A 27,630-nucleotide genomic window follows, 5' to 3' on the forward strand; every position below is an offset into this window, starting at 1 on the left:
GATCATTTCTTCATTCCTTTCTTTACGTTAGCAATCATTGGATCAAAGAATTTCTTTGAGACTTAAAACTTAGAGATCCACCACAAATCATATGAAAATGTGCCTTTAATTTTGTTCTTCCATAATCACCATCCCTATAAATTGTGTTTTCTAATTTCTATGCTTATGACATTTTTAACCTATATGATTTAATAACTTGTTTAGGATTTCACAATGGGGTCTATAACTAAAAATGCATAACTTTAAATATTTCATAATATATGTAACTTGTTTGCTTGGAAATTCAAATTTTGATTAACTAGCAAAACCAAATTAATAAATGTGGTTAATATACATTGATAGGCATACATCAACCACATTAATAATTAAAAACTGTATGGCAGGGATTTAATATTAATACTGATATTAATTAATATATAATATTAATAATTTTTTTATTATTATATTATATAATATTATAATTATAATTGTGGTAGTGTTTTCGTGGTAATGGTGTACCAAAAGACACCTCCTTAATAGTTAATTGTTCCCTACAAAGGATCACAGACAGAGTTGGTGTTGTTATTGGACAGACTTAGATAAACAAAACATTGTAAATAGTGGAAGAAATGCATACATAAACATAAACTAAAACAAAGAGGTAAATACACAAACAATGCTCAATGGAGAAAAAAAGTCATAAAATAATGGAAAAATCTCCCTTTATTGACTACTGGTAGTAAGGTTGAATACACTAGATGAATCTTAGACACTTGAATAGAATTCTTTGAGCTATGGTGCTCAAAAATTCTCAGCAAGGGGGGTTCTTTTCCTCAATATATTTGCAATTTTCTCCTATCTCTCAAAGAAGTATTAAGACTCTCCAATGGTGGATTCCTCTTCTCTCATGAAGATGATGGATTTCTTAGAAGAAATGTGGCCAACATCTTAGTGCTCTTACTTTCTTTGCCTTCAACAATGGAATGGTGGTTTTCTCTTATAGCAATCTGATCATCATAACAATGTCTCATATTTTGGTTCTCCCATAGCTTGTTTATAAATAATTTTTTGAATCCTTCTTCCTTCTCTCAGTTCATGCATGATAATTTCACATGGGTAGGACACAACGATTCCATTGAGGGCTGCATATCTTCAGGGTGGTTCGAATTTGGTTTTCCTAGACTGAGATCCTGTCAGGGAATTTTCTCCAAGTGTGTAGAGTGGTCCCAGATTTGTTGAGTCATCTATTTCTTCGACCGTACAACTTTCGAATGATCATTAGGAGAATTTTGAGGTCTAAAATGGGCCTCCTAAGAAAAATTTACAACCAAAATAAACTTTATAAGAGCCAATAGGGTTCAATATGATGATGTCAACCATGAGGGATGATTCACCATTTTTGGAGTAAAAAGGTAAAAAGATTAAAAAAAAATGAAATAATAAAACTACTTTTTCAACTCGTATTTTCAACTTATCACCCTAAGGTTTTACTCAAATTTTGAGAGGTAATACTCGTTGGATGAAAATTTTAGTTCCTCATTCATGGAGTACCCATGTTGCATACTTTCGATGGACCCTACTACAGGAAAAATGACTCAAGGAGGACCCTATTACATTAATCAGGTTTTTCATGTATTTCTCATTTTTTGTGTAGTAGGGTCCATCGAAAGTATGAAACATGGGTACACCTTGGATGAGGAATTAAAATTTGCATCCAACAAGTGTTTCTGCTCGAAATTTGAGTAAACCCATAGGGATATAAGTTGAAATTTTTTTTTCTCTTTTTTTCCCTCTAAAATTTGATGATGTAATATAATCTTATTTTATTATTTCCACTATTATTTTATAATTTTCTTAGGAGGCCCATTTTAGACCTCAAAAATCCCCTAATGATTCCACGCATGTGCGGATATCGAAGAAATAGTCACGGCATCCTCAATTTTTTATCCTTACAAACTTTGGACCTTAGGAGAGATTAAATTTTTTAAACTTCATAATGTATTTAGCTGGAAAATCTTCACTTGTGCATTATGTTGGACATCTTTTAGCGTCATCTGGATTGTGAAAAGTTGTGTATGATTTTCTGGTGTTAACAGTTTCCCCCTGGTGTATGAGGTTAGGAGCAAACATATAGTTGAAATATATCATGTTTTATGTTCTGACGGAGAATCAGATCAACTTTTTGAGAGAGAGGATAACTTGTTATGGATATGAGTAGAGAAACCCCTTGACTGAGTATAAATAATAACCATGCTCTGAAGAAAACCTAAAGGGTAAAAATGTATGTACGAGGTAGGCATGTCCCATGCTTGTTATGATGACTAGTGATGAATTATTAAAATCGGACAAGGAATGGTCCTGTATAGTCAACGTTATGGTGGTTGACATATTGATGGTTGATGATGATAACTGTTGACACCCTCAAGGGCGCTTCTTGGAAAAATAGGTTGAATTTGGTTCCCCCATGCATATAAAAGATGAAGCACTATTGAATGAGGTGTTGAGGTATGCATGGGTCTTCTAATTTGGGTATCTCCCCTGTATCATGATGTGAACATTGTTGAATGACGTGCTCAGTGATGTGAGGGTATTCGACTAAATGAAAGAACTGCAACAGTCATTAAGTACAGTACCACCATGACATGAAAACTTGTGTTGGTGACGAATGTCAAGGTAATCGATAATATCAGTTGGAAATAGTGATTTCCATTGTGCAACCCAAGGATATCCCTTCAAGGGGGGAGTACCCAAGGTACTGCCTCTATCCTCGAATATGAGTGTTGAAGTTGACAGGAAAGAAACGTCAACCACCCAGCCTGTTGTGTTGGGGAATGAATATAAGATGAAAACATATTGTAATAGTGTGGGTCTAATAAGGCATGATAATGAGAGTTGATGATATGAGTTGATATGGACAATTGGCTCGAGGTCGGAGCTTTTGTGCAAATGGTGACAGTCAAAACATGTTTGTTGATAGGGATGACCCTAGAGTCGATAGGAATTCTAGGGTGGGTGTGAGTATGTTCTGACTGGCATGAAGATGGTAAATTATTATGGGTGATGTACGAGCTCTGAACAAGGGTGACTAGAAACTGTTGTCGGGTAAAAGACACAAAAAATGTGGGTGGGATTATGTTTCCTAAAAGAAATATTTTACACTTGCCAAAAGAATATGAAGGTGATTTGGATGTACAGACACGGAGACAGGTGCCCCATAATAATGGTGACCTGTATGGAGGTACGTTGTTTTTGTTGAGGGTGAGGACCCCATTGGTTGGTCTCCATGTTGGGTTGGTGAGGCGGATGAAGTGACATAGATGGGCTATGCAATATGGGTGGATGATAGGAAAAATGTAGGATGCGGTGGTGCATTCGTCTTGATTTATTGTAAAGTACCAATGATGGCCTAGGAAATCAAGTGTATGGGTGATGCATGTAGTAGAAGAAGGTTGATATTCAAGACATCTAAGTGGAGTGATTCCTAGGCCTAAGTGGGTGTTCATGGCTGTTGATAGTGAATAGGGGTCTACAAACATGAAGTGAGCCATGAGTGGGAGGGCTATCTCAACCGGCATGGATGTTTATCATATGAAATGCGAGGTGGTGACAAGCATGATTGAGATGATGGACCCTATGGTGCACATTGGAGAAATGATGTCAGGATATGAAAATCTTAAGAGGAAGGTTATCATGCTAAGTGGTGAATGATATCTGCTCTTTTATTTACTTGTCGAGGTGTTGGTCTAAGTGGATTGTTTGTCATGTACCTAAAATATACACAGCCAATACCCCAAGTGAAAGAATATTTTTAAAACATATACATAATCTATGATTTTATAGATGATATGTATTAAATAACAAGAGAAGGCGTTCCTGAAATGAGTTTCTGAACTTGCGACGGGTCCAAAAAAATGAGTTTTGACATTTACTAGGACAGGGAGTTCCATGATGGAGATGGTGTGGTATTGATCCTTATGTCTCTCCTAGTTTTATCAAGGAAGGTCCTGAGCTTATGTAATGGGCTCCAACAAATGGAAAAGAGGGCAATAGATAGGGATGAGGGGGTCGAAATACGCTTCATTTGCACTGTCAATCTTGGAGAGGAAAAAGCTAGTTTTGGAAGCATTTCTTGGTGTTGTGGTCATCCAGAGTACCTAGGACGTGCATGAGGAGAGACAGGTAAGGGCTTGTACCCTACCCTTTATAATTTTGATAGATTTTAGGGTAGAGAGGTCATACAGGGGTCCCTTGTACGACCTTTTTAATGTGAGTTTCTAGGGTCGCACAATTTTTGTGTAAACCTTTGAGTTTTGTGCGGTGACCTTGCACAAAAATGGCCCTCAAATGCACGGTTTGTGCATCTGAGTTGGGACAAGCCATGGCGGTACGCTTTGGTGGTCATCGCTGCTTGGTCACTAGATCGCACATGGTCTGTGCATATGTGTTTGACACAGACGCGCGGGCCATGTGTCTGTGTTAGACATAGATGCGCAATGTTCTCTACATTGGTCATCGCATCCTATGGATTGACAGACACGCACACACACACCCATTTGAGAAACAGACGCATGTTGTGCACAGCTATCAGGCACATAAACGTGTGACTATTAGAAAAGTGGGGTTTTTCTCTTTATATATATATATATATAGCTTAGGGAGATAAAGAATGATGCTTAATATCCTTGATGGCAGGATGATTTGGAGAGAGTGTGACTAGGTGAACCTATGCACAAAGGTTGCGGGGGATCTAGAAGCTAGCCAGTTGTTGGCTCAGTGGGGTTTACTGAAGTTTCTTCAGAACCCCACACTGAGATTGTAGGATAGGTTCCTCCATTTTTTTATCCATTTTTGGGACATGGACCAGAAGGTCATGGTGATTTGCAGGACTAATTTACCGATATCATTCCATACATATGTTTACTTTGTGACTAGTTTACTACCTCGAGGGGAGTTTCTTCCATATCCACTACAATCTGGGCATGTGGATATCCATCGTTGGGCAGAGGGTGAGGATCACAGTATGCCTAACCCTTATGAGGAGGGTTGCATCAGGGTTTATGCCATTGTGGATGATTATCAAATTGACAGGGTCAACATCCCCCCACAAAGTATCAGGGTTGTAGATAACAGTCTTCTAACAGTTGCAGGTAGGCCACTCCTTTGATTGAGTTCGGTTTTTATATAGGGCCATGATGTCCCAGTTGACAGAGGTGTAGCGTAGTATGCTTCATTTCTTTTTCTATGGAGCATCATGTACAAGAGGGTTGTGATGATGCATCCTATTCTAACAGTGTTGGTGGGCCTACGAGGACCCTCATATGCGACATTGGAATGCCACCGTGGAGGGTTGGTTTAAATCCAACCCTCAAATGATTTTGGAGTTCCCTTACAATGGTGTGGACTTTCTAGGATATCCAGACATGGGGCTTCCTCTAGGTGATGCCTAGGGACCAACAGGTATGCAAGTTTTTGTTTTCTGCATTTGTATATATTTTTTACATGTGTAGGTATGTTTTTATCTATGATGATGTTGATACCATGTTTGTTTACTTACAGATGTAGGACTGTGACGGCGAACACTGGCCTACTTGGTAGGCCATGATCCGAGATGGATGGGTGTTGTAAGCATGGCACCCGTGCCCCAAAGGCCAAGGGATGTGCGGGCCCCTGTTGGGCCTAAATGGTCGGTGTAGTAGCATTTTTTAGAGATTGGTGGACCCTCTAGTGAGGGTATAGTGCAATGGTGGCGTGAGCATGTTGAGGCTACAGAGGCGTCATTGGCAACTGCAGAGGCCGAGCCACATAGTTACCGAGATACTTGGGGCAAACTTGAGGCCCTCACTAGAGGGTTTCCCATCAAGGGTTGGGAAGGGTTAGAGGAGGTCATTGTAGATATGACGATGTCGCTTGAGTGGGTTCATCAACCAGTTATGCCTCATATAGCTATGGTCGTGGCCATTACTAGTCCCATTTTGCCTCCTGGTGCAGAGATTGTTCCATGGGTGTGCTAGGGAGACATGTGGGTCTAGTTTTTTGATGATACTATGTATGCACCAGGGAAAGCACCCATTATGAGGATGATCCCCTATGTTATTGACTTATTTATCTTGGTTGTGGACCAGTGGATTATACAGTTACTTTTGTATTTTTTGATATGTATATATAAGATGATTTTTTGGCGGCTCGTATGATGTGTTATATGCATCTATACTTCTGATGTATTTATGCATTTGTTTGGGATGGATATTATGCTCATTGTTTATGTATCTTAATGGTTATATATATGTGATGCATGTTTGTCTAGAATTTGATTAGCTATGAGATCAGTTGTATGATTTTGATCCCTTGGTATATGTGTAAATGTGACATGATCAAAATGTCGATCTAACCTTTGTGCATGAAGATACTTCCAAAAAAGGTGTGAATCACGACCCTGAAAGGTCTTGTTCAAGTGCAATACAACTAGCTGTGAATCAAGGAATACATGCAGGTGAAAGATACCTAAGTGGTGGGAATCGGTCAAAAGACCTATGATGGCAGCATATTTAGCTTGATTGTTGGTGGATGACCCGATACAAATTTCGTTAGAGAGACGAGGTGTTCATTCACGAGAGTATATGGCCGAGGCTACGATGGTAAGGTTTTACAACCATCAATACGCATCATCAAAAAATCCATGGTGATAGGATTTTTTAGGAAAGTCCCATTGAGCTTTGACAATATGTATGCCCCCTTGAGGAGGAAATTTTTGATGATGTATGGGCCATTCCACGGGATTTCGAATTTCCAGGGACCCACTTTTTCTTGGGAATCATCATAGTGGAGGACTAACTCCCCCTCGGTAAATGTGTGAGGGGTGATGTTGCGATCAAATGAGGCTTTCACCTTCTTCTTGTGTGATTCATTATTTTGGAGGTATTATCATCGAATTTCATTGACAAGCTCCAACTATAGCTACCTTTGTTCCAAAGATTTGGTTTCACTTAAAAGCTCGATGGTCGAGTGTAAGGTAGGGATCTCACACTCGATGGTAAGTACTTATTCAACGCTATATACTAGTTGGAAGGGTGTAAACCCTGTAGATGCCTTGACCATTATGCGATATGCCCATAGGGATAAGAACGCCATATGGTTCCAATTGTTTTTGTGAGTGTTCACCATGCACTGCAACATGGTTTTGAGAACCTTGTTGACAACTTCTACCTGACCGTTGGACTGCAGGTAGTATGGTGAAGAAAACTCATGTGAGAAACCAAGGTGTTGGGATAGCTCTTGAAAGATTTCATTCTCAAAATGTTTACCATGGTTAGACACCAACTCCTTGGGAACATCGAACCATGTTTTGACATGGTTGAAGAAAAACCATGTTGTGGTTTCTGTGGTGTTATTATATGTGGCCATTTCTTCTTCCCATTTGGTGAAATAGTCGATGGAAACCATAATTTTTTTGTGGTTGCCTAATGTTGGGGGGTTATAGGTCATGAATTAGATATCCCACTTGCAGAAGGGACCGGACATGATGATTGGATGTAGGGGATGAGGGGTTTGTGTGCCTTATGAGCATATCGTTAGCATCGGTCACATATTTTGACTACCTGTATGTAATCGTGGAAGAGGGTGGGACAGAAATAACCTACTCAGAGGATTTTTTGGGTAGTGGCCATCCCAGAGAGGTGGTCTCCGCAAGCCCCATTGTGGAAATTATTTAAGTCTTGCTCAACTTGTTGGTGGTTGAGGCATCGACGTAGGATGGTGTTGATGCCTCATCGATAGAGGAAATCCCACAGAAGAAGGTAACAGGGGGGGTTGGTGGCATATGCACCTCTGATCATCATGGGTGAGCTGGAGCTTGAACTTTTGAGTTCATAAAAAGAGGAGGATGTCATTGTACTAGGAGTCATCTGTTGATACTAAAAATAGATGTTCATCTGGAAGAGCCTCATTAACAGGAGAGCTTCAGGCCTCTGTTGGGAGATTTGTGGTAAACTCAGCGAGGATGAGCGCCTTTCCACTCCTAGGAGAATTAAATTATAGATTAAATTCTTGTAGAATAACAATCCATTGAGCATACTTGTGGTTCATCATATGGCGAGTGAGTAGATACCTCATGGGGTTAATGGCTGCTATTATGGTAGTGGTTCGAAGGATGATATAATGCCGAAGATTTTGTACAAAATGTATGAGGGCTAAGGTAGTTTTTTATTTTGGCTCATACTTCAATGTAGAACTAGATAAGTTCTTGATGACGTAATAAATTATGTGCTCATTGTTATCTGGTCCATCTTTGACTAACACCCTGGTGATGGCTACCTCTGATGCTAATAGGTATAGGGTATAGTCTTCATTATGGCCAAGTGGGTTAATCAAAGGAGCTTGAGATAATGCATATTTTAAAGCTTCAAATGATTTTTAAGCTTGATTATCCCAATGGAAGGGAATATCCTAACAAAGGAGGTGCAGGAAACCTCGCGTGCAAGTAGCGTAATTGGAGGCAAAGCATCGTAAGAAATTGGCCTTACTCTGGAATCTTTGTAATTGTTTTAATGTTTTTGGAGCTGGTACCTCCTTAATGGCTTGGACTTTGAGGGGATTGAATTACCTTGTTGGGAAACTATGAAACCAAATAGTCTTCTGACATTGAAACAGAATACACACTTGATAGGTTTCAAGTATAGGTTATATTGTCGACATCTCTAAATACCGGGGGGAGGTCCTCCAAATGGTTGGCACACTTCTTGGAATGTACTGTAAGTTCATCCAGATATGCGAGGATGAGATGAGTTAGATCATGGAAGATGTGGTTCATGGCCCGCTAGAAGGTGGCACCAGGATTTTTAAGACCAAAAGGTATAACTTGGTATGCAAATGTACCCCAAAGGGTTGTGAATGTTTTTTTTGTACCGATCCATATGGCGAATCTGGATTTTGTTGTACCCAGATAACTGTCCATGAAGGATAGGTCCTCATGATTGGCACAAGCATTAATGACTTGGTTGATGAATGGTGTCGAGTAATTATCTTTGGGACATGCTTTGTTTAGATCCCTAGATTCATTAAAAACCCGGATGGTTCCCCATTTTTTCATGAAGGGTACAGCGTTAGAAACCCAAGACGTGTAACCGATAAGGTAGATGAACCCAACTTTGTGGACTTTATCTATTTCCTGTTTGAATGCTTCTGCCTTAGAAGTAACTGATGGTTTTTCTACCTGATGGGTTGGGAATCAGGACATGTTTCAATATGATGTTCCACAATGGTGGGATTAATGCTTGGCATCTCAAAGTAATCCCACACAAAAATATCCCTGTATTCGTGGAACAAGGATGTGTATGCGGTTTTTTCTTCCGGAGAGCATGTTACCCCCAAGGAGATTTCTTCGAATTTTCCAGGTTTGTTTGAAATATTTACCATGATGGTAGGTGAAATATTGGACATATTCCCTTCCTCAAATGAATCAAGTGTTGGGATGGGATTTTTGAACCAATCGACCTTTCCTGGTGGAAGGAAATCTTTTGACTCGACGGAGCAGATATCATGGGTTTATGTGCTGATGGGAACAAATGTTTTTTCAAGTAGAAAAATGAACGATGTTGCATTACATCCCAATGATATTTGGGTTCCATCATTGCTTCTAGAATATCTTCATCTGAGTGAAAAAAATTTATCTAGCACTGACAGGTTGCGCTAGGTCTTGAAGTTGGGATTCATACCTGGTTATGCTAGTCGACAAGAAAGAATATGATTCATTGGTTGATGTCGTAGAACCAAGAAAGGTTGACAAAGTGCATATGGGATGGTTTTGCACCATTGTTGGTGTTACCACTATTGAGGTGGATTTTTTGGTCTCAAATTAGAAAAATGATGAGAAGACAACAGAAATCATGGTTCCTACGGATGAGGAAATGAATCATATATGATGTTGTGTGTCGTCAGGATTGGGTGGTGGTAGAATTTTGGTTATGGTGGGTTGATGTCGTGTGGGAGGAAGTTCTTGCATTATTTTTGGTGTACAAGGGGAAAAAGTAGCTTCCTCAACAGGAGTTTGACATTGGATCCTAAGCTGCCAAAATTTTTGTAACATATTGCATGTCTTAGTGTTATGAGAGATATTGGTATAAATACCGCACACTAGACTAGAACTAACTAAATAGATAGCATGGGAGGCAGTACTACTCATTGTATGAGATGTTGACGCCTGGTTAATGTCATGAGATGGAATGTCCTGAGGTTGTATCCATATTTGGACCTTAGTATTGACGTGACATGGCTTCCTAGTGTGGGTTGGCGTCAATGCTACCCTCGCTGCACCAAAACATGGAAGGTACTAAAAATTCCTTGTATGATGAAATTGAGAGCAGATGTGATAGTAACAACGTGTGATTTTCTCTTGATTGGAGAGATGGATGTGTAGAATTTGGACCACTAAATGGAATATGTCATTGAACTTACTCAATTAATGGCATTCATTCACCAAATGGTTGGATTTATAACATAGGGCACGTGTGAGGGGTGATCTTTTTTTTCAAGTGGTTTTAGATCGTTTTTCCTAATATAGATTGATGGTGGTGGGGGGAGATGAAATGTTGGAGGGCTTATTGTATTGTTGATGGCCATTTCAACTCAAACACGCATAATATGTCCAAGGGTTCGTCCTTCCCTGGTGGGGGAGTGAGTTTCATGGACTCGGTACCATAATCTTGTAAATAAGAGTTTTCGGTCATGAATCGGTGCACAAAACTCAACGATTTGTGGATCCTAGGAAGGTGGGTGCACCTTTTCCTGTGACGGTTCCTTGTATAGATATTGCATGTATTTCACATGCGCATGGGTCTTATTCTTTGATCAATATGAGAGATCGAATGGTATTGGTTAAATGCTCACAATCTATGGCATTGGTTCACCAAATGGTTTGGGTCATCACATAGAGCACATGTCAATGCAGGGGAGGGGATTGGTTGACCATGTTGCCCCCTTGTGCTATGGATGAGTGTTTGAGATGGATCAGAGCATGCAGTTGGTTTCTATCAAATGTAGAAGATGGTTTTTCATCCATCATCAACTTGGGGTTTGGTCAGTGTTAATGGTTCATTAATATTGTCTTGAACAAGTGTGCTTAACGTCTCTCTGTATCAAGTGATCTCAGGGAAATGATGAGTGTAGTGCCCATATTTTTCGCATATAGAGAATGCATGATTGGTGCGTAATACTTTATTATGCAATGTCATAGCATTTTCTCCTTTTGGTGGAGTTGAGGTTACTGTTATCACCCCAAGAATCTCTCCTAGGTTGTATATTAGAGATGCTCGGCAACATTACAAACTCAACAAAATGTTGGATAAATGGTGTATGAATGAAAGAAATGCTGCATGTTCAAGCCAAACAACCACTCCTACTATGCTTAACCCCAGATATGGGTGAGCACCCCCAGACTACAAGGCTTTCAACCACAAATTACTCACAGTTTTAAAGAAAATGTGATGATGGAGAACACTGATCACACCAGCAGATGCATAGGACCCTGTGATGGCCAGCTGTAACCAGTAAAAAGGTCTGCAAATCTATTTCTTAATGCACAGATAGGATGACAACTCTCTGGCATTAAAACAACAGAAACATGCATACAAATTCAATGATACATGCTATATCCTAACACAGAGGTACAATGACAGCCCCTCTAATGCTAAACATTAACAACACATGAATAAATGCAAAACAGGCACAAGCTGGAACAAGAAGAAGAAGTGGATAGTGAGCAATTAACAACAAAAGAAGCTTGCATTAGTTGAAAATGAAGACCAGACGGTGCAGGTATCACAGTAGTTACAATCTCCAAAAGTTGAACCTTATAGAAAAATAACACTCATCAACCTGATTACATTGTTTTTCTGGATATATATGGAGGTTGAATACAAAATTGCTCTAGATAACTCATGCGTGGATGGGTCATAACTAACCACCAACTGCATTTAGAATCAGATATGGGTCTCTGATAATAGTTTGATTGTTTTTAATGAACAAAATGGCTCTTTTTGTAGTTTGATTTCCTTCCTAAGCATATGGAATGTAATGTGTACAAGGCTCCATGACTGATTTATACCTTGATCTACTCGAAGTCGTCCTTCTTGTCCTTGACCGTGCTGTCATTGAATGTGGCAGCTAAAATATTAACTGCTCAGAGTATTGAACATGAGATCCTTTCTCCTTCGGGTGCGCAGGATTTCTCAAAACACAAAAATTGCATTGAAAAATGTTGGGAGGCGATGGAAGACACATAGGCAATATCAGCCACTAGATCGCGAAAATGAACGGTGCAAACTAGATCTAGGGAGATATCGGGCGATGACAAAGAAGAGGCAACGAGGGCCGTCGGATCATGTGAATGAACGGTGGAGATTCGATCTGAGAGGCTATCGGGAGGGTAGGCAAAAAGGAGGATCAAGGGCCATCTGATCGCGGGATGGACGATCAGATGGCTGACGGGTGATGGAGGTGATAAATAGTTAACGGGCAGGGGACCATACCGAAAGGGTGGTTAACGGTTTCCCCGCACTGCTTACCCGGGCTCGACAGTTTTCGTACCATGGGGCATGTTCAAATAACAAAACGCCGCGTGGCAGATGAGACGGCGGGGGAAACCACTTTCCCGCGGGCTAATGGTCGAGCGATTTACGGGAGCGGGGGCTGCAAACACCGTTGGATCTTCACGGGAGATGATCAGACGATTGCGGGTGAATGCACATATTTCGGGGTGATGTGACAGGTAAAGCCGCGGCGGGTTGTAATTTCCTTTGTATGTGCGTGTTATAAATTATAATATATGGACTTTATAATTAAGCAGATAAAGGCTTTAAATGAATAAAGGGACTTACACGGGTTTAATAATGTTAAAACAAAAATGCGTGGGGACTAAAGGGAAAAGGGGTAAACGGGGTTTTTATAGGTTTTAGAAAAAAAGAAGCCCAGGAGCCCGAAAAAGGGTTTATGAGGGGTTTTGAGACAAAAACAGGGATAAAAGGGTTTAAAAGGAAATATGGGGAATTTATGGGAAAGGAGGAAACAGAGGTGGTAGAAGCTATAAGGGAATAATGCAAATTAAGGGGAAGGAATCAAATAAACTGCTGCTAGCCCCTCCTTTTCAGAAAACACCACGGCCAAGCTGTCCCTGACCCTAAAAAATGCTCAAACATGTTGCAAAGCTAAAAGTTACCAGTGTTTTAGAAGCATGCATAATGGTTTTTAACTCATCTAACTCAGGTCATGTGTTATTAGGATGCCAAATTTCTTCACACAATGCATAGGGTTGTAGATACCTTAAGGGGTTTACGGTCTTCCCTATCTTACCTCTTTGTTTGGCCTTCTTGTTTGCCCCTACTGGTGTCAGTGCATGATATTCTCAAGTTGGGGTGGCTTGCTTAATGGAGGGTCTCCTGGGAATGTCCCTAGGAGTTTTGATGGCTTAAACTAGCTAGGGTTGAGCTCAATGTAAGTAGTGATCAACTCGTGAGAAGATGAGACTAAGGATAACACACCATAAGGTGTGGGTGATGTCATCTTCGCATAATATGTGATATGATATACTATAATGATTTTTCCATCCTGGGGGAACATCATTATCCTGAATATCAATGAGGAAATGACTAACATATCATACGTTTAACTTCGGCCCAATATGATATTGTAATCCAACTGGGCATCTAATACTTTGATATCTATTAGCACAGTTTTCCCAGCCAACTTAACTGGCATGCTAGGGTACATACCAATGGGAGTAGAAGGGTGCCCGTCGTATGCTCTAAGCGTGATGTCAGAAGGCTTGAGTTCAGGGGACCCTAGTTTCTTCCAAATGGATTTGGACATGATACATGTGGAGACCCCTTCATTAACAATGCAACGATGAATGTTAATGTTTTGGACTGAGACTGAAATTTGGAAAGTAATGGTTAATGGTATTCGTGGGGTATCTTTATCTAATTCAAAGACCATTAGGAAAGAATTAGTTGGGTAAATTGCACCTAGAGGGGAAAGTAAGGATTTCCTTTGGGTTGGGCATGTTTGCAGGACCTCTAATGTTGACATAGCTGATGGTGATTGTGCTAAGTCATCGACTATATTATAGTTATGAGCATGTTTGGAGTTATGTCTTGTGTGCCATAAAGGTCCTTTGACCATTTTTGGCATAGGTTCTATAGAAGGTTGAGGAATGGTCAACAACCCTATAGGTATTGTCGTGGTCGAGGTGGACGGGTTGGGATCTGGGGGAGCTTCATAACTTATATTTCGTGTTTGCAGGAGGATATCTTCTCTTGTCATGAAAATGTCATGATTAGAATTGTTATGGGGGTTCCCTCCAGAAGGATGAGAGTGGGATGATTGTTGTTGAGTGTTAACCACTCCCTGATGGGGGAAAGGGTCTTGCATTACTGTAGTTTGTTGAATTCCTTGCCCCCTATTGTCCTATATCATTTTTAACTCAGGGAGTTAAGGACAATGATGGGTATAATGAACATATTCCCCATAGATAGCACATGAACGAATAGTCTGTAAATTTGTGTTCTGGCGTTGTTTATGTGGGTTATTGGTCGTCAATCCTTGATTTTGAATACGATTAGGATTTCCACTTCCCGATGCCAGTGGGGATTGCTAGTGGTTGTTTCACCATTGTTAGAGTTATCCCTTTGGTTTGCATTTAGGTTTTTTTCTTAGAACCATTAGGCGGGTTAGCTAGATTCAGCTGCTCCTCCAAATGTTGTTGTGAAGTGAGAGAAGGTTGCAAAAGATTAACCCTTGCGTTATTTGGCGTTGGTGGGTTATTTTTTTGTTGTGTGGGGAATGGAGAATATTAGATTCCTTGTCCCTAATTGGTATATGGGTTTTGGGAAGAGGACATTACATATCTATCCCTAGAGAAGTATTGGTTTCCATATGGAGGACGATATGAGCCTCCATGAGGGGGTTGATATTAGTTAACCCTACTGACGGTATTCTGCATCGGTGCGGGTTGACTAGGGTAGTATCATGTATGTTGCAATGGTGGTGCATTTTTCATAGTATCAAATACTTGGCCATTGAATGAATATCCAAGGTAGTAGTAGTTATTGTTGAGTTGGTTTTGGGTTATGAACCGAATCAATACATCAACAACATTAGATGTGCCTGGTGTCTCTTTATAATTTTTCAGTTATGGGGTATATGGAATCACATGATAAATTTATCTAGATTTGGCGTAGATAAGCTCTAACTGTTGAGATTTACTAATGGATTCTTCCTCATTATGCGGGGATGAATTTTCCGTGTCTTTGGAGATTTCCGATGTGAGGGATCTCAAAAACAAGTCCAGCAGGACTTTATCTTCGAAATGAGCTTTACACAAGCTATGATGTTTCTGCCATTCATGTATATGATCCAATATGTGGGTAGAATTATTTTTTTTGAAGTGGGTGAGGAGTTCCAATCCCGATTCATGATGAACCAAGAGCTAGAAAACAGTGAGGAAATTTGTAGCTACTGAAATAAAGTCTCCATGTGACACAGAACGTTGATCAATGTACCATTTTGTTGCAGGCCCAATAAGGGTGCATTAAAATAGTCATAATATAATATTATTTTGGTGATACTATTAGACGAACACCAGAGGTGAAAATTCATGGCATGTTTTCCTGGGTATTCGCCTTGTTTCCATTCAAATTTTGAAATGTTCGAAGGGAGCTTGGTGAGCATAGCTGGACAATTCTATCCATGGGTGATGTTAGCCTCCTATACCAATAGGTTCTCGTCTCTCATGATTGACAGTGGAAGTGCCAAAAATGCTCACCTTCCATGCCACTAAGGTTCCATTTTTGTGAAGAAAGCAGACATGTTAAAAAATGTAAAGAGGGTATGCCTTAAAAGAAAAATCAAAGGGTAAGAAAATGAATTGGTCAAAGAAAAAATAGAAGAAATGAACCCCAAACAAAGACCATGAAAGTGGCTAGTTCAAAATTGCCACTACTACTTTGGTGGGTGGCCCAACAGCTCAAGCTGGGCCACACCATGTTTTAAATTTCATGTTGTAGATTAGAGAGGAAGTACCTGTTCAAACAGTTCAAGCTTGACAGATGACTAAGTGGATAGAGAAAGAAAGGAGCCCAACTGCTTAATCTAGGCCCTTGGAAGTCATAAGGGTAGACTTAGATAGGAGGGCAGCAGAAAGAAAAAGAGAATTATCAGGGTTTGCAAGGCTAAGTGCACCCATTCAAAATGAAGAAAAAATGTTAGGCATAATAGGCAGGGTAGGCAGTTGAAGGTTGCAGAAAGCAAGATCCAAGCACATCACTTGGATTAAATCAAATGTTGCCATCAACAGGAGAAAGGAAGGAGCAATGGCCTATTTGGCATACTACTAAACCATCACTAACTCCCCTCATCCCCTTCAAAATCTTTTACTAATCTCCCCATGAGCACTGCAGGACCTGCCTGATCAGTCCTCCTTACACTCTTCATTTGTACAAATTTCATGTCATAAATGACCTCTTTCTTTGAAAAGAAGCCACATTTCTTGTGTAAAAATTCTTTTCATTTTGATCTACTTCCTAACTAAGTTTGATTCCTGAAAAGCTTAGTATCCATCACTTCCCATTCTTATTCCCCTCCCAGTACTAACTACTAACTCTATCTACATTAAATCACCTATGTTCCCCTTTCCCCTACTACTATAACACCATGGTGTATAAACCCCTAACATGTATAAATGTCGCCCCTTTAGCATTATAGCTGAATAGCAGGTCTAAGGGAGACATTAGTCCACCAGAGACTATGGTCAACCTTGCTTTGGGAATTACTCTAACCCCTGGTTAGACTAATAGCCCACCCTAAACCTTCATTATCCCTCTTTTCCAAAAAATTCATGAAAAACCCATTCCCCGCTGCTCAAACCTAAGTCTAACCCTTTGTTCAACCCCCGATAGATTAATCCATACCCCGAAAAACCCACAAACCCCCCTAACCCTAAGTTCTGAACCCGCATGATTTAAAACATTATTTTATTATTGGGCGGGTCCCAACCCGAAGTTGCACGATGGATCGGGGCGCCCGCCAGCTGTCCATCATCCGCCGCCCCCGATCCAACGGTGGGAGGTCTTTTTTAAATCCCGACATGCCTCCCTTTAACGTCCGGGGAGATGGCGGTACTGGTGGTCGTACCCAGGACGCGTGGCAAGCGGCGAGGTTGTTCGAAGCCCCCCTTCCCGATACCGCCTTCGCCCAAAGGTGGTGCGGGGAGACCGCTTACCACCTTCCCCGATACCGCCCCTCCGCTGTCACGTCGGCCCCCACGTCATCGTGACGTCATGCCACCTCCGCCCGCCCTCGCGCCTCGTGGCCCTCCACCTAACCATGCCACCCCACGCCGTCTGCCACCCTGTCCTGCCACGCTGGCCTCCAGCTCAGCGCCCACGTCACCCTCCGTACCCGGGGCCCGCCATGACGTCATGCTGACGTCATCGGCGGAAAAGCGCCAATAACCCCCATTTTCCAAATTTTTCGTTAAAACACGTTGTTTAGCCGTTTTATGTCATTTTCATTGGAAACAAACAAGAGCCGTTTTTTCCGTTCACTGTGAAAATTGCCGCCAAGCTGCGAAATTAAAGATTCAGACGCCGCCACTCGCCAAATCAAGTGCATTCTTCATTCACTATCCAACCCGGCAGCTCTCGGCGTCGTTTTTTCCAGGTATTTGCCCAAATTCACCTATTCAACCTGTGTTTATGCCATTTCTCTGCAAATTTTCCATTAAGCACCTGCTCAATCCAACATTAAGGACTGTCATTTAATCATTTCTGCACCAAATCAACCTACATTGCCCCCTGCTCCAAAATTTGATGATAAAACCATAATTCGCGGCCTTAAATTCACAAATTATCATCCAAATCGCCCAGCATTGTTCCCTTTTGCCGGGTACATAGTTGAAAAACTAAATTTCACCAGTTGTAATCCTACCACACCCTCTGCAAATCATCCTCATCAATTCACAATCCCTGTGAATTTACTAAAAAATAGCAAAGGCAAGCCTGCATAGCCTGCTTATCCTACTTTGAAGACAATCTCTATCACTTTCTGCATTCAGTCTGTCACTTGAGCTTTGAAGAGCCTTGCAAACCATTGCACTTACCTTGTTCAAATTCAGAAATTACATAATGGCTGCTGCTGCACCCACAACTCTCAGTGTTTCCCCCATAAATGCACCAAATAAAGACCTGGAGTCCTTACCACTTGCTGACAGAGATTTCCTCATCCAAGACTTTGTGGGTGATAGGAACCATTTGCAGACCTTTAGGGAATTGAGAGATGATTACTTAAACAATAATGACAAATATGGGATATGGGAATCCAATCTCCCTTACTACTTCCTCCCCTCTGTCAATATCTTTCCAGAGATTATCCAGCTGTGTGCTGAGAATTATGATGGCAGTCAAAGCGCTGTCAAGTCTCCATCTGGGAGCATCCTCTTTCACATTAATGCTGAGTCCATCAACCAGATGGTCAATTTCAAACAAACTCAGCTGTTGTTCCCTTTCTCTATGAACTATCTGCTAGACACAGGTGCCAAGATGTCCACTGCTGACATTCAGAAAGTCACCCAGACTTTTATGAGGCCAGACCGCCAACCCACAGGGCCACCTCCCTATTTGTATGTACACTTTACTGAGGTAGGCAAGCTTCTGTTGGACATGATTGCCCATGTGTTGGGGTCCAAGACCAGCAAATTTGTTGATGATAGAGTGCTGGTGTTGCTAGCTACCTATAGCCCAGGCCAACCTCCTACCTACAAATATAATTTTGCCAAGTTCATAGCCAACAGAATACATGAGCAGCTTTTCAAAGTAGACAGGGAGGGCATCTTCAAGTATTCATCTTACATCTACCACCTGTTCATGTATTATCAGTCCGAGGCTTTTCCATGCCACATCAAAAAGCTGGATTCTAAAGGAGAAAGAAGATCTGTTATCTTCTGGACATCTGTCTTCCACCAAGTGCAAGATTCACCTTATTCATATTGTGAATTCATAGATCAATTTGTTTACCCAGTCTCTTGTTTATTGATAAGGTCCCCTCCCTCCAGAGTGTCATTTGAAATGCAAAAAATCCTGCAGCTCTCCAAGAATTTTAAAATAGGTGATTGGTACCTATACCAGGATCATACAGTCATCAGAATCTATGGCTATGAGCTTTGTCCATACAGGCTCCCAAGATATGTGCCTATGAGACTGTTTGCTCTGGAGTATTATAGGCAGCTCATTCATTCTGACCTCACTCACTTTCACAGCTCCAAAAGAAAGCCCATCTCAAGTTCAAGCACCACCTGGGCCCCTTCATTATGAATAAGAAAGAGGGATGGCAAGATGCTGAACTAATCCTGGAAGATAAGTACAAGCTCTCAAAAAGCTTCTGGTGGGTCCCTTATGACCCTGAAGGCTTCATCACTGCTAGGAGAGTCAAGTACAGGCTGCTAGGCTATGAGCATTGCAAATATCCACACATTGAACAATATGCCAATCAACAAGAATGGAAACCTGATACATTAATTGAAAAATTGACTGAGGAAGAGATAATGCTAAAGAATGTCAAGGATTTGGAAAAGACTCTTGACCTAGATTCTGTGCAGTAGGTACCCTTCAAGCGACCGCACCCAGTAGGAGAAGGGACCTCGGCCTCAACAGCTGCACCAACCAAACAGGCACCTTCTACAGCAGCACCAGATACAGGTAAAGGTAAAGGAATAATGGGTGTTGAAGAGGAAGCACCAAAAGAACAACCTGCCCCTTCAAGTGAGCAGCAACAAGAGCAGACCCCCCCTCCACAAACTGAGCCACCAACAACTCCAATCTTGCAAACCCCAGCACATGAGGAGAGGGGTAAGAAGAGAGAAAAAGAAGAGTCCACTCCTGCAAGTGGATCCTCCTCGCAACTGAAGACCAAAAGGCAAAGGGCTGACTCCCCTAAGATAGAAGTAATCAGTGAAGAAGTCCTTGAAAGTTCAAGAAAAGATGGAGAAGGCAGCCAGCAAACAGGTACAAGCTCCTTTCAGCAGGAGCAGGGAGTGCAGCTTGGTTTGGAGGTATCATCCTTCACTCAGCAGAGTAAGAAGCCTAAAAGCACTTAGGCTTCTTTCAAGCAAATAAAAGCACAAAATGATTTGCTGAGGGTAGAAGTGTACAAACAATTTCTAAATGCAACACCAGCCCAGCAAGAGAGGCTGATGTTGGTTTATGACCTTCAAGAGGAGAAAATGATCCTCAGTCACTTCAAGCCTAAGGTGTCGCAACCTAAATCAGCGGCAGATTTTGTAAGGACAAGGGTGGAGGTCATGGCAAAGGACATTCACCCCATGGACCAAATAGAACTCCACAAGCAAACTGAAGAAATGGTCTATGCCACCTTGGTGGACCGGGCAACCATGGCCCATGAATTAAAAGAATCACTGAAAAATACCAACATTCAGTTGGATTTTGAGAGAATGTCCTCCATGGCCAAGGACAACAGAATAAAATCACTGGAGGACATCATCATTGACTTAGGACATGATCCTAAGGATCCAAAGGGCGTAAGGGCCCTCCTAAAGAAAAAATAAGATCACCTTAATGCACTGAAGAAAAGGTTAAAGATGCTGCCCACAGAGCACCCTCAAACAACAGAGTTACAGAAGGAAAAGGAGGCCGATGAGCAACTCGACCTCATAATGCAGCTCAACCAGAAGGTCCTCGATTTGGAGAAGGAACTTGAAGGAGAACTGTAAGATAAGCAGGGAGAATCCACATCCCAAGCTCCTCCAACTACTTCAACCACTACAACAACAACAGAGGCAGCAGTAGCCAGTGTCACAACAACAACCACAACAGAAACAGCAGCAACAACAACTGCTCCAGACTCCAGTACAAGCATGGAAGATTTGACCAAGATTATTAAAGAAATGGAGCTCCAGGCCACTGAGATAAAACAAGCCAAGTAAAAGTTGGCAGAGCTGGATACCAAATATGATAAATCAAAAATGACTGTGGCAGAGCAAGGAAGAGAAATAAAGGCCCTCAAAGAAAGGATAAAGGACTTGGAGAAAGAGCTGAATCTAGAAAGCACCATGGCTGAAATAAAAAGAATTCTGTGGGCCAAAATTGACCAATCCATCACTAAACAATGGAAGTCAATTAAAACTGTACATGAATAAATGGATTTAATTGGCCAAGCATAGATAGAAATTCGGAAGGCCAAAACAATGCTGGGAAATAGGCCTGAGCAGGCCAATAGAATGATTGATTTTTTGAATAACCAGACTAAGGAAGAACTGGCAGCCTTCGGCATTGTCAACAGAATAGAGGCTGTCCTTACAGCTAAAAAGGTGCTAACTCTCAGGAATTTTGTACAAACCATGGAGAGGAAATGCTATGAGATACAGGCTGAGGTGGACGAGTATAAACTCAAAATCGGAGCACTGCAGCAAAAGGGACTGCCCAGCCTACTAAATGGTGCAGGAAGACTGATCTCCCGAGAGCAATAAGCCACCAGAATGTTGAATTATATTGAAAATCAAATCACTGCATCTGGCATTACTTCTGAGGAAACAGGGCCTCCAACAGGACATAGTCTATACAATAAACTTGAAGGTCTGTTTTTTATTGAAAATGAAGTAAATCACCTTTTTGAAATTCCTCCAAATTTTTACAGATATACAGAGGCAGATGAAACTGTAGTGAAGATTCGAAGACATCAAATGCCCAAGGAGGATTGGTAGCAGGCAATGCTTCAAATTTTGCCACAATAGCCTTAGTTGCTCGGTCATTGCCAGCTCCAACTCAGCAAAAGTCAAACAAGAGAATAAAGACAACATTTAAGGCAGCTGAAAGGCGACTCAGCATATGGACAACGACAGCAAGCCCAAGAGATAAGAATTACGCAATTTTTGGACAGCGTATCCTCAGCTGACTCCAACAGCCACAAAGTCAACAATTTCTGACTATTTTGGACAGCTAAGGCACTGCAGAGTTACTACAACATTTACTTTCTCAGCTACCATGCTCCAAAAGTTGGCACGATATTAATGGAACATTTATTTCATCAGCTAGATATTTTCTTATGTAAATTATGTATATATACCTCCCCTGGCAGCATATAAGGGGGTTGGTGATTTTCATTCTGAGGCAAATGTATTGTATACTTTCAGATTATCTAATGAAAAAGGCTGGAAAAGATCAGTGATTTCCTGAATGTTTGATGTCTTGGTGATGCTATGCGTGCTGTTGCAGAATTCCTGTGTTGTCTGATGGAACAATAAGTTTTCTCAATCGATGTTTTGTCTTCTATCTAAATCATATACATGTTTCACTAATCTAGCAGCAGGGAAAAGGAATAGTACAGGAAATGTTTGACTACATCTTGTGCTCAATCTCTATTGCTGTAAATGTTTTCTTCAGAATTGACCATGAACATGAATTCTTAATTGCTCATGTTTTCATTAATTCTATAAATATGAATGTTATGTAGAAATTCTTCATTGCTTCTAAATAATGTTCTCACTGTTCTCCATACCAGTTTGTTGAAATATTCTTAATTGCCTTTCATACCCTGGTCATATCACATTTAAATCACAAATTCAAAGAATTGTTTCTCGGACACTTATCTGGCTCTGCATCATCACTATGGTAACAACACAGACAGATTAATCTGATCAAACACCACTGACTCCATGCCCAATGGCCTAGAACACCCTGGTAATCACATATATATCTTGATTGAATTCACCATCCAGCAAACTCCTAAACAAAACCTTGAGCATCATAACTAGCCTAAAATCTTATACCAACAAAGTTAAATCACAAAGAGAGAGCCCTCTCTAGTCACAGGTAGGCTAGAACCTGTGACCAAAAGATTGGTTAGTGGTTACCTCGGCCGTATTCCCTTGGGAGTCAAAGGGAACAACCTGAGTGATAACATAATTGGCGACTCCACTGGGGACAGAGCGTATTTTCAGCTGCTATCTATTCTTAGACAGTGGTTCCAAAAGCTTAAACAGTCCCTTTAAAATAGTTCTAAAAACAACCCCAAAAAATACCAAAAACAAGTTCAGAAGCTGGCTCCTAAGAAGAGAACTAGGCACACCAGGTCAAATCCCGACCCAAATCCCCCACCTGTTTTTGATAATCCAAATCTCATCCCTAAAACTCTTAGGAACCAGAAGGAACCAGAACAATCTCCTGAAGCCAGCCCTGAGGCAGTTCAGCAAAGTCTTATCCCAACCCCTGCTAAGCCATATGTTCACCTTCATACAAGCCATTCTTCACCCTCTTCATCATCCACTTCACAGAGTTTATTGTCCATACCCAACACACAGACGACTATTGTTATCCCTGTTGTCCCACTCATTTCCCCAAATATGGCTAACCGTTATGCACCACTTCAATTACCCGACAATCTTGGGGCTATGCCTCAGGACTACCAAAGAAAGGTCACTTATTTTGATGGAACCACTACATACACCGCCTTACAGCATACTAAGAAAATGCAAGATTACTTTGAGAACTATGAGATAGATGATGATGATGTAAGGATGAAAATTTTTGTCCAAAGTTTGACAGGTGAAGTAAGAACCTGGTTCAGGGCCCTGACCCCAAATTCAATAGCTGATTTGGGTGCCCTTTATCAGTCCTTCTTAAACCGATGGGAAAAGAAAAAGGACCCTCTACACATTCTATCTGAATATGACACCATAAGAAGAGGCCCACAAGAAACTGTCCTGGACTATTGCACTAGATTCAACACTATTTATAATGCTATTCCTCAAAACCTTAGACCTCCACCTGATTTAGCATTGATTAAATTCCCTGATGGATTTGATGCTGATATGGCATATCAACTGAGAGAAAGAGCCCCTGCAACTCTAGCAGATATGCAAAACATAGCTGTTAGTGTAGAGGCAAATCTAATTGCCAAAAGAAACCGGGCCAGAACTGAAAGGAGGACTACTTTCATAGAAGAACCCTCATCATTTGAGCAAAAGCTAGATGCAATCATCAAAGGGATGGACAAACTTGGAGACAGGGTAGAAACCATAGAAAGAAAATCATCATGGGAAGGCCAAACAAGCAATATTAGAAACCCAAACTTCAGAAAGAATCAAAATCCTAATGTTGGTAGGACTGATCCTGACCAGCATGTCAGACCTCCTTTTCAAGAGAATTATGTTGAGGCTTCAACATCTAGTGAACCTAGTGAGGATCCTCACATCAATCTAATGGGTTTGGATAGTGAAAATCAAGTCTTTTTGACACAAGAAGACCAAGAGGTTTACAATGACAATCAATTCCACACTAAGTCGGGAGAATCTTTTGACTTTAAAGAAGGATATGATGCAGCTGTGTATGAGGTGCAAAAACAGTACAAACTAAGGAGTAGAACAATAGAGGTACCTACACCCCTCAAACCAAAGGATAATAAACAACCAAAAAAGATCAATGAAAATACTACTCTCCCCAAATCAGCTGACAACTCAAAATCACGGGCCACGGAAGTAACTGTGGAGGACATTTCAGAACAACAGTCCTCTCAAAAGCAGCCAGGTTTGCCCCATCAATCAAAGACAAAGGCAGATACTCCCATAGGAAAAAAACATGGCACCGGTGTCACTCAAAAGGATCCTAACTATGAGCAGAAGACCCCTGATAACTCAGTCGAAAAGGAAAAATATGCAGCACTAAATGCCAAAATTCAAATGGAAAAACCTTTCAACTTGGAAACAGAAATTAGTAAGCTAAAAATATCAGTGCCTCTTTCAGAACTAGCCAAACATGACATATACAGACAACAGATTAACAAATCACTCTAAATATCAGACAATAAAGATGTTGTGAATGTCCTAGATGATCAACCAGAATTGCTGTTCGGACCTAAGGTTAATGGAAAAACAGAGAATGGATGGGTGCCACCCTTTTATGTCAGTCTAAACATTCATGATAAGGTCCTACATAATGCAATGTTTGATTCTGGGGCCTCACACAACTTGATGCCCAAATCTGTGATGGAAAAACTTAATTGGATATCACAAGACCATACAAGGATCTATTCTCATTTGATTCAAGCCAAGTCAGGTGTTTAGGCCTGATTAAAGACTTATGTGTCTCCCTAGTTCAATACCCAACCAAAACTATCTTGATGGATGTTGTGGTAGCTAACATACCCCCTAAGTATGGCACGCTCTTGTCCAAATCTTGGGGGGCCAAACTCCAAGGATCTCTGCAATTAGATATGTCCTATGCAACTATCTTAGTCTTTGGGCAGCCAAAGAGACTATTCTGGGAGACTTTGATGAAATATGTGGTAAGCAGTCAAGACAAGCCCCAAAACTTCCCAATCTACTCAATACACTCTGACATGGATTCGTTTATTCTCTACAATGCTGACATCTGTCACAAAGCCTATTCAGAACTATTAATGACAGTACAGACCGAGGAGTTAGATGAGCAATGTATTTACAAAGACCAAGGGACCATGAGCACAGCTGATAAGAAGAATGAAGAATATGATGTGCCAGGTAACTTGCAAGAAACCATCCTACCCATGATCCAACTTCCTAGTGATCCCAATCTAAACCTTGATCATGAAACCTTATGGTATCTAGAATTTGATGGCTCTGTAAACAAGCTAGGAGCTGGAGCAGGAGTCTGGATCCATAATATGCACAATGACCAAGCTGAGGGCCATGCATACAGACTAAACTTTCGATGTACCAACAACATGGCTGAATATGAGGCCCTTCTGTTAGGTCTGAAACTCATAAAAAATCTAGGCGCAACTAAAGTTTCAATCTTAGGAGATTCAGACTTGGTCATACAACAGATGAAAGGGAATTTCACCACGAATGATCTGAGGTTGAAAGCATACAAGGGAGCAGCTATCCAAGTACTTGAGAGCTTCTCACATTTTGAATTAACCAAAATTTCCAGAGAACTCAATCTACATGCTCACAGTTTGGCAACTTTTGCCAGCACTTGTAAATTGCCTTTCAAAACCAATCATACATTTACTGCTGGAATCAAACACAGGCCTTCAGTTCCAGATAACATCAAGAATTGGCAAGTCTTTGAGAATAATACACAAATAAATAACTTTCTCACTTTAAAGGAAGAATTTTCTGGTATGAATATTGACACCAGCACTAGAGATGACCAACCACAATTATGCACAATTACACAGAAAATATCAGCTGAAATAGCTGATTTAGTGTTGCATCCTACCACCTTTGACAAAGAAACTATACAGGAGCTGACACAATCAGATGAAGAAGAAATGGTTGAAGCAAAAGATGAGGTAATTGACCTAAAGGATAATTTTCTGCCCATAGGTCTTACCCCTTTGGAGGATCTGTTTGATCCAAATGATATCTCAAGAAAACCAAAAATGAAACCACTAAATGCTGAAATAGAAGATTGTAATATTGGGACCCCTGAAAATCCCAAAATGGTCAAATTATCCAGAGCATTGCCACCTGAGCAGAAACTGAAATACATTGAGTTATTTAAAGAATTTCAATATGTCATTGCCTGGAGCTATGAGGACCTTAAATCCTATGATACATCAGTTATCCAACACACTATCCCTCTGAAAGAAAATCAAAGGCCTTTCAAACAAAAGCTTAGGAGAGTCAATCCAGTCCTACTTCCCCTTATTGAAAAAGAAGTTAAGCGTATGTATGAAGCTGGGATCATTGCCCCAATCAGATTCTCAGAGTGGATTTCAAACCTAGTGCCTACCAGGAAAAAGACAGGGGAAATCCGACTATGTGTTGACCTGAGAAATATGAACAAAGTATCCCTCAAAGACCATTACCCCTTACCAAAAATGGATCATGTCTTGCAAAGGGTAGTGGGAGCTGCTAGGATCTGTTTACTAGATGGTTTCTCAGGATTCAATCAGATCTTAGTACATCCAGATGATCAAGACAAAACTGCCTTTACAACACCTTGGGGAACATTTAAATATGTCAAAATGCCTTCTGGACTGAAAAATGCAGGGGCCACATTCCAAAGAGCAATGGATATTTCCTTTTCCAAGGAAATTCATGACTTCCTAGTTGTCTATCTTGATGATCTAAGTGCCTTCTCAAAATCAGATCAAGAACACTTAGAACACTTAAGACAAGTTTTCACAATTTGTAGAAAGTATGGCATATCACTGAACCCAAAGAAGTCACTATTTGGGCTGGAAGAAGGAAAACTCCTGGGACATATAATCTCAAAAGATGGTATTAGGATTGACCCGGACAGAATTCAAGCTATTCTACAAGTACCTCATCCAAGAAACATCAAAGAACTGCAAAGCTTTCTAGGAAAGATCAACTTCTTGAGGAGGTTCATTCCTAACTTGGCTGAACTCATTAGACTACTAAACAATATGCTGAGAAAGGATTCCAAGGTCAAATGGACTATGGAAGCTAAACAAGCGTTTGAGGATATCAAGAGAGCATTGACAAACACACCAGTCCTCACAAGCCCTAGATTTGATCAAGATTTCCTTATTTTTTCTTTTGCTTCTGAGCATACAATTGCTGCTGTTTTGCTACAAAAGGATGACCAAGGATGTGAAAAACCCATTGCATTTTTTAGTAGAGCCCTTAGGGATGCTCCTTTAAAA

This window comes from Pinus tabuliformis, chromosome 4_2 (assembly GCF_031772625.1).
Source record: "Pinus tabuliformis cultivar Carrire ecotype Pingquan chromosome 4_2, CPIR1, whole genome shotgun sequence".
Taxonomy (NCBI): Eukaryota; Viridiplantae; Streptophyta; class Pinopsida; order Pinales; family Pinaceae; genus Pinus; species Pinus tabuliformis.